At 46.3% G+C, this 8,033-nt stretch overlaps 1 pseudogene across 1 annotated transcript; it reads left to right on the top strand.

Moving 5' to 3' along the window:
- Window positions 1-1,836: 1,836 nt before the first annotated feature.
- Window positions 1,837-7,519, top strand: LOC308233580 (neurofilament light polypeptide-like; annotated as a pseudogene). Its single transcript has 2 exons — window positions 1,837-1,917; window positions 6,409-7,519. The product of its transcript is annotated as a neurofilament light polypeptide-like (transcript).
- Window positions 7,520-8,033: the final 514 nt, after the last annotated feature.

Below are 8,033 nucleotides of genomic sequence, written 5' to 3'. Positions count from 1 at the left end.
TTACTACTTTACCCAAACTCCAATTTCTGGAACCAAGCCACAAACATAGCAGGCATGGGGTTTAAAGAAGTGTCCACATGGTCTCATCTTTCAAGGCCCAACTCAAACATTGTTTCTACTGTGAGCCTACCCAGATCTCATCTGGGTAGAGGACCATTCCTCTTCTCTGAACTCCAATGACACTTTATTGGTGCCTCTCATGGAGTTTATCTTACTTAGGTTTCTGTGCTTTCATAGCTCAGGAATAAGCTTAAAACACTTCCACCTTGTGTGTCTCACCACCTTAAGGCCAATATTTTTATTTTGCTTCACATCATCTGGCACATGCTGCTCATCAATGCATGATGAATGTAGTTTATTGCTAATTCCTTTTTGAAACTTTGGGATCTTGTTGACCTGGGATGCCCTTTCTAAGGTCATTACTATGTGTGTGTTTTTTCCTTGTTTTTTTTTTTTGTTTTGTTTGTTTGTTTGTTTGTTAATCCTCACCTAAGGATATTTTTCCATTGATTTTTAGAGAGAGTAGAAGGAACAGGGAGAGACACACACACACACACACACACACAGAGAGAGAGAGAGAGAGAGAGAGAGAGAGAGAGAGAGAGAGAGAGAGACATCGATGGGTTGCCTCCCGCATGCGGGCCTAGGCCAGGGTTGGGGATCCAGCCTGCAACCAAGATACATGTCCTGACCAGAATCAAACCTGGGACCCTTCAGTCCATGGGCAGAGTCTATCCTCTGAGGCAAACCTGCTAGGGCTGGGTTTTTTTTTTTTTTTTTTTTCTTCTTTCTTTTTAAGTCCAGATAAATTCTTTTCTGGAGTATTAGCTCTAGGAGAAGAAACTACAGTACTCTAGGAAGTGCTAAGCTGCAGATCCTATAAAAAGATTATTTGATGACAGAAGAGACCTTCAAAGGATCCACCCTTTGAGGAGACAGGATCATCGAAACAGAAGGAAGCAGATACAGTGTCACACAACTTTCACCAAATCGCAATTGTTTTCTACAGATATCACAGGGAATTCTGTTCTTTGACAAAACAAAAAGCAAACCCAGAAGAACTATAAGACACTGTACCCATGCTGTTTCTTCTGAGTCACAGTGATTTGCAATCTGAAGGTGGACACCTGTCAAGGACAGAGTGTAGAAAAGAAAATTCCTGCAAAGGCCTCCATGATCAATATGCTTTCCAAGTAATTGCTGAGAACAATGCAAGCTGGACAGAAGAGAGACACCTCACACATATGCATGTTGCCATTTTTCAATGGGCAGATAAATACACTGTTATGATTAACAGAACTAAAATTCCTTTAAAAACTCTTACTGAACTATTAGTGGACTTTTGTCATATTTTTGCTCAACTGCTTGATACTGGTAGTCAGTATTCTGAAGAGTTCTTGAAAGTAAAGGTGAAAAGGAGACTCCTTTAAATGAAAAGTTTTTGAGCTAACTACTCTTGATATAAAGGCTTGTCCTTCATATAAAAATTGAAATTTCTGCTCCAAGACTGGAAAGCAGCAGCTAGTAAGACCTTGAAGGTTTTGTTTTTGGTTCAGTTTTTGAGAACACTTTGTTTTAGTGTAATTCTTCAGGATGGCTCTAGGGTAGGGCTGGGAGCCAGTGCTTTGTTGATCTTTCAGCCAGCGAGGAGAAACCCCAGGATTCCTCTACAGGACACATGAGGACTAGTACAGAGTGCAGACAAAACAGGATATTACTTTCTGAATTAGTTACATGCGAGAATTTCCCAAAGGGCTCTCATGTTGCTTTTCCTAAATAATCTGCATGGCAAAGTGGCCCCAAACTTACCCCATAACCCTTGGCATGTTAGTGTAAATGGGTATTGTCCAGAATGAAGTGATCACAAAGATAAAGGATTTAACAAAAAATGGAGAAGGTACTGGAAGGAGCAATAAGGTAGGCACATATTTATGAGAGATATTGTGAGCATGGCTTTGAGGGGAAAGATGGACATCCATAGACATTTACAAAGAGACAACCCTCTGTTCTAATAGAAGAAGAGTATGATCAGCTCAAGAAAGAGGGAAATGAATCACCCTTGGGTCTCAAATGGGTTGTTAGTATGTTTGGCACCAGTTTTACCTTCCTCATCATGTTGGACTTGGACTAATCTATAAAAAGCCAGCAACCGTAACGCCATAACGACCGGAACAACCAGTCACTATGACTCCCACTGTGGCCAGCTAACTAGCCCGTGGGGCTGCCAGCCAACCTCCTGTGGCCCCTCCCCTCCCCACCAGCCCTCCCCGATGGGACTCTCCCATCCTGATCAAGGGCAAGGCTGGTCATCCAAACGTCCCACTTTCCCTCCCTCCAGCCCCACCCCCAATCAGCCTGCCCCACCATCATAGGCCCACAGCCCCTATCCCTGGCCGGCTGGCCCCTGATCGCACCCCCCATCCCAATAGGGGGTGGGGCCAGCTGGCCAACCTCCAACAGCCCTTCCCCTTGCTTGGCCCCACCCTGATCAGGGGCAGGGCTGGCTGGCCAACTACCCATGGCCCCTCCCCCAGGCCACTGGCCACCGATTGGCACCCCCCTCCCCATTCCGGGGCAGGGCCGGCCAACCCACCATCCACAGCCCCTTCCCATGGCCGGCCCCACCCCCAATCAATCCCCCAATGGCAATCAGGGGCAGGGCCCGCTGGCCAATCGCCTGGCAGCCTCTCCTCCCAACAAGCCCAGCCTTATTGGGCCCCTATCGGGGCAGGCCGGCCAATCTCCCACCATCTCCTCCTCCCAACAGGCCCAGCCCTGATCCCCCCCGATTGGGGCTGGCCAGCTGGATCCCACCCATGCACGAATTCGTGCACTGGGCCTCTAGTCTATATGAATTCCCTGAACATATCCTACAGGAGGGTTAGGTGAGGGGTGGTGGGCACCAGCCTAGGCTAATTTGCACCAGTATCTCTTTCCAAACAAACACCTAGACAGAATAGTGGCTCTATTCCTTTGAGTCTCTCCCTTGCAGGACTCTTGACCCTTGATCTCTATCTAAGCCAGGGAGGGCTGTGAAGGAGCCAGTTACAATTCAGATGCCTTCCCATTGACTACAGGATAGAGTTCAGTTCCCTCTAGCCCCAGACTACATTTGTAGCTCTTCTCTCTTCCCAACCTTGTCTTCAACTCAGGCCATAGTCATAATTTTCATGTAATTCACTGAACCCCCTTGGCTTGTTCACAAGCCTTTGAGGATGTGGTTCTGTCTGAAATGCCCTTCTCTAGATGACAATTTTAATATTCTTGAAAAGAAACCTTTCTGAGAAGCCAACCCCAATTCCTCAGTCAGGCAAATGCTTACCACACAGTAAGTACTCAATAAATTATAGGTGTTGCTATTAGTCTTTCCCACTTCTGGATTCCCAGAAGTGTCAGAGTTCCTAGGGGCTATTGTTATGTTTATCTCCCTTCTTCAGTAATCTGTTTTATATATCTAGTACTCAGCACAGTAACTGGCACACAATATATTGAATGAATCTGGAACCTGGAAGAGCCATTGAGGAATACATGAAGAAGATGATGTATAACAATGGGAAGGGGTGGAGACTGAGGAACAGAGCTCCTAGCTTTTCTGAGTGGGGCTGCATCTATTCTACCCTGGCAGTTACTGTTATGCAAGGGTATTTAGATTTAAAAAAAAAATGAAGCTGTAAATCTGAATTTTTATGTGTACACTCTGAATTTTTAAAATTATTGTGTGGGCCAAGTGAAACATGCCTGAGGGCTGCCAGTTTCCATCTCATTTTAGAGATTGGAGGGGGTGAATGAGTGTTGACTGGTCTCAGATGACTCCCCACTTCTCCCAGAGCCAGGATGGCCCCTGCCAGTCTTTCTGCCAACAACAGGAGTAGGAGAGCTACCCTCTCCACTCTCCAGAGCTCAGCACAATCTTCCATTTCCAGTGTCTCCATAGATTTTCAATCTGCTGACAAGCTGCCCAGCCACAGGATTTTCTGCCCATGTTAGGATTGACTATTAATATAATTCAGATGTCATGCTTGGTGTTTGTCAAATGGGCATGTCTGTCTGGGAGTCTTGGACCAAAACACTTCTAAGGAGGAAGTGAGGACAGAGGGCCGCTGATTAGAAGAGAGGGGTCAACCCCATCTTCAAATGGGGAAAGGAAACCTGGTTGGTAATCAGGAGACTTAGATTTTAGTTCTGATAGTACAGTAGTCCTCCTTATCCATGTTGGACACATTCTAAGACCCCCAGTGAATTCCTGAAACTACGACTAGAATCAAACCCTATATATAGTACATTTTTTTCCTATATATACATAGCTATGATAAAGTTTATTACAAATTAGTCACAGTAAGAGATTAACAACAGCTAATAATGAAATAAAACAATTATAGTAATATACTGTAATGAAGTGAATGGCTTTTAGGTAAAATAATAGTTATTTGAACACAAGTACTTCAATACTGTGACAATTGATTTGCTAACTGAGGCAGCTACTAAGTGGGGAGCATTTACAGCCTGGATATGCTGGACAAAGGGATGATTCAAGTCCTGGGTGGGAGAGAGGAGATGGCATGAGTTTTCATCATGCTACTCAGCATGGCACACAACTAAAAAATTATGAATTGTTTATTTATGGAATTTTCCATTTAATATTTTTGAACCATAGCTGTCCATGGGTAACTGAAACTGTGGAATGTGGGATGATGGATAAGGGGGACTAGAGTGTTTGGATTTGTCAGGGTGATCATAGGCTCTTTGTCTCTTTCTCAGTTATTCTTCACAACAAATCTAAAAGACAGATATTTTTATCCTTATTCCTTTGATAAGAATACAAAGCTTGGAGAGATAATTTACAGAATACCACACAAGTAGAAACTGAACCTTGGGAACTGAACCTTGATGCTCTGTATACATCTAAAGTCTTTGTTCTTGTTCTCTCCTCCACAATGTCCCTGGCATGAGGTAGGGTTTAACCTGGGAGGGGGATGGAGAAAGGCATCTCCCTCCCTTTCCTCTCTTATCTGTAGGGTTAGTTAACTATGCAGTGATGGGACATTCATCTGCCCTGGTTTCCTGATGCCACAGTCCCAGCAGCTCTAACAGGTAAGGGGAAGAGATCACAATCTCCTATGACAAAGATGCTTCTTCATTTTTATTCAGCCCAGAACTTCAGTGAGCTCTTTCTTGGAGCACTTCGTATCTGTGGTAACTAGTGTTCCATGGACCACCCTTTGCAAAATGTTCCATTTAACTCAGCCCAAGGTGGTCCCTTATGGGAAACAAGCCCTAAGAATCTTCTGGACCAAGGAGAACACTTAAGTAACAAAACTGATGACAGACCAGAAGAAGGCTCAAGTCAGGAGAATCCTATATAATAAAAGCCTAATATGCTAAGTGTCTGGTCATCAGGTCGGCTGTACAACCAATTAATGTGTAATATGCTAATGATATGCTAAGGCCACTCAACCTCTTGCTATGACATGCACTGACCCCCAGGGAAGACAGTTGACCGGTCAACCAGTCGCTATGATGTGCACTGACCACCAGGGGGTAGACACTCCGACTAGCATGTTAGTTTGTTGCTGGGGTCCAGCCAATCAGGACTGAGTGGGATGGGTCAGACATGCCCTGGAGCTCTCCTGCATTTTCTCCTTAGCTGGCCAACCTCCCGCATCCCTCCCTGGCATTGAGCATGCACCAGTGGGGTCCCTCGGCCTGGCCTGCACTCTCTGGAAATTCAGGACCCCTCAGGGGATGTCAGAGAGCAGGTTTTGGCCCAACAGTGATCAACCAGTTGTTATGATGCTTGCTGACCACCAGGGGGCAGACGCTCAATGCAGCAGCTGTCCCCTGGTGATCAGTGTGCTCCGTGCCACTCAGCTGAAAGCTGGGCTCATGGCTGGTGAGCGCAGCAGTGGTGGTGGGAGCCTCTCCCACCTCTACAGCAGTGGGACATCCCCCGAGGGCTCCCAGATTGCAAGAGGGCACAGCGGGCTGAGAGACCTCTCCATCCCCCCCAGACTGCAAAAATTTTGTTCTCTAGTCTACACTAATAAAAGAGAAAAATGCTAATTGACCATACCTCCACTATGCCCACAGCCAATCAGGAGTGATATGCAAATTAAGCCAACAAAGATGGCAGGTAAATTTGCATATGCAGGTGGGGCAGGCAGCACCTGATGCCACCCGCAGGGTCCAGGCCACCATCGGGGACCGGGCAGGCGGGGATGGCCAGTATCTCTGGGATCACTGTCTGCCCCCGGGCCACCTGTGGACACTGGTGGAGCAGGCCAGAGTTGAACATTTTAATGAAAATGGGATGCCTGTGCCCCGGCCCACCGCGCCCCGGCCCTGGTGAGGAAAGGAAAGTGGGCAGTTAGCAGGCACTGGGGCTTGAAAGGGACTGGGAGCTACCTGCAGGCATGCTACCAGGAAGAGGTGCTGAACCATGAGGATGCAGAGGGCTGGCTGATGGAGACGTGCAAAGGTGCAGATGAGGTGGCTTTCACTGGCACTGAGCTCGAAAAGCACATCGACAGCCTGATGGACTAAATCACCTTTCTGAAGAAGGTGCATGAAGAGGAGATCGCCGAGCTGCAGGCGCAGATTCAGTATGCTCAGATCTCCGTGGAGATGGACATGTTCTCCAAGTCCGACCTCTCTGCCACGCTCAAGGACACCCGTGCCCAGTACAAGAAGCTGGCTGCCAAGAACATGCAGAATGCTGAAGAATGGTACAAGAGCTGCTTCACCATGCTGACCGAGAGCACTGCCAAGAACACCTACGGGGTGTGCGCCACCAAGGACGAGGTGTCCAAAAGCCGCCGCCTGCTCAAGACTAAGACCCTGGAGATCAAAGCATGCTGGGGCATGAATGAAGCTCTGGAAAAGCAGCTGCGAGAGCTGGAGGATAAGCAGAACTCCCATGTTAGTGCTATGCAGGACACAATCAACAAATTAGAAAATGAGTTGAGAACTACAAAGAGTGAAATGGCATGATATTTAAAAGAATACCAGGACCTCCTCAATGTGAAGATGGCTTTGGACATTGACATTGCAGCTTACAGGAAACTCTTGGAAGGTGAGGAGACCTGGCTCAGTTTCACCAACGTGGGAAGCATAGACAGTGGCTACTCCCAGAGTTCCCAGATCTTTGGTCGATCTGCCTATGGTGATTTACAGACCAGCTCCTACTTGATGTCCGCTCGCTCCTTCCCTTCTTAATACACCAGCCACGTCCAGGAGGAGCAGATAGAAGTGGAGGAGACCATTGAGGCTGCAAAAACTGAGGAAGCTAAGGATGAACCCCCACTCTGAAGGAGAAGCTGAAGAGGAGGAGAAGGAGAAGGAGAAGGAAGAGGCTAAGGAAGAGGAAGGAGAGGAAGAGGAAGAAGGTGCCAAGGAAGAATTTGAGGACGCAAAGGAGGAAAAAGAAGGAGGTGAAGGTGAAGGAGAAGATGCCCAAGAAGCTGAGGATGAGAAGAAAGATGAAGGTGCTGGGGAGGAGCAAACAACCAAGAAGAAAGATTGAGTCCCCCTTTCCTTAATTATTTTAGGAATAATCCTCCTGAAACCAGGTCAACCCTGTCACCAACCAAGCAGTTGAGTTCCCAATACTATATGAATTAAGAAGTCAATATATATAACATTCTGAGGTGACTCAGGTTGGACATTAAATGTTGTGCTATGACTTTTCTCCTTATGCAGAGTATCTGTTTGCTTGCAGAGTGGCTTCCTGGCTTGCTGCCAGCCTGTGCATGGTCCATGCTTATGAGTTCAGGATCTATGACAATGTGAATAATTCAGGTGTTTACAATAAAAACACATGAATACATGAATTCACTGATGTTAATGTTAAACTTCATGGAAAAAATTGTCCTTTGAATCTTTGGTGGTTAGAAATTAAAGACCTCAAATCATGTGGAATAAACAGTAAATAAAGTTACACTAAATGACAAAAAAAAAATACATTAAGGGCCAGGAAACATTCAAAGAATTGGGGAACCATTCCCAAATCAGGAAGGGAAGTCACAGGGTGTATATTA

This window comes from Plecotus auritus (assembly GCF_963455305.1).
Source record: "Plecotus auritus genome assembly, chromosome: 9".
Lineage (NCBI taxonomy): Eukaryota > Metazoa > Chordata > Mammalia > Chiroptera > Vespertilionidae > Plecotus > Plecotus auritus.
The sequence above is the reverse complement of the archived record's forward strand: the minus strand, read 5'-3'. Positions and strand labels throughout refer to the sequence as shown.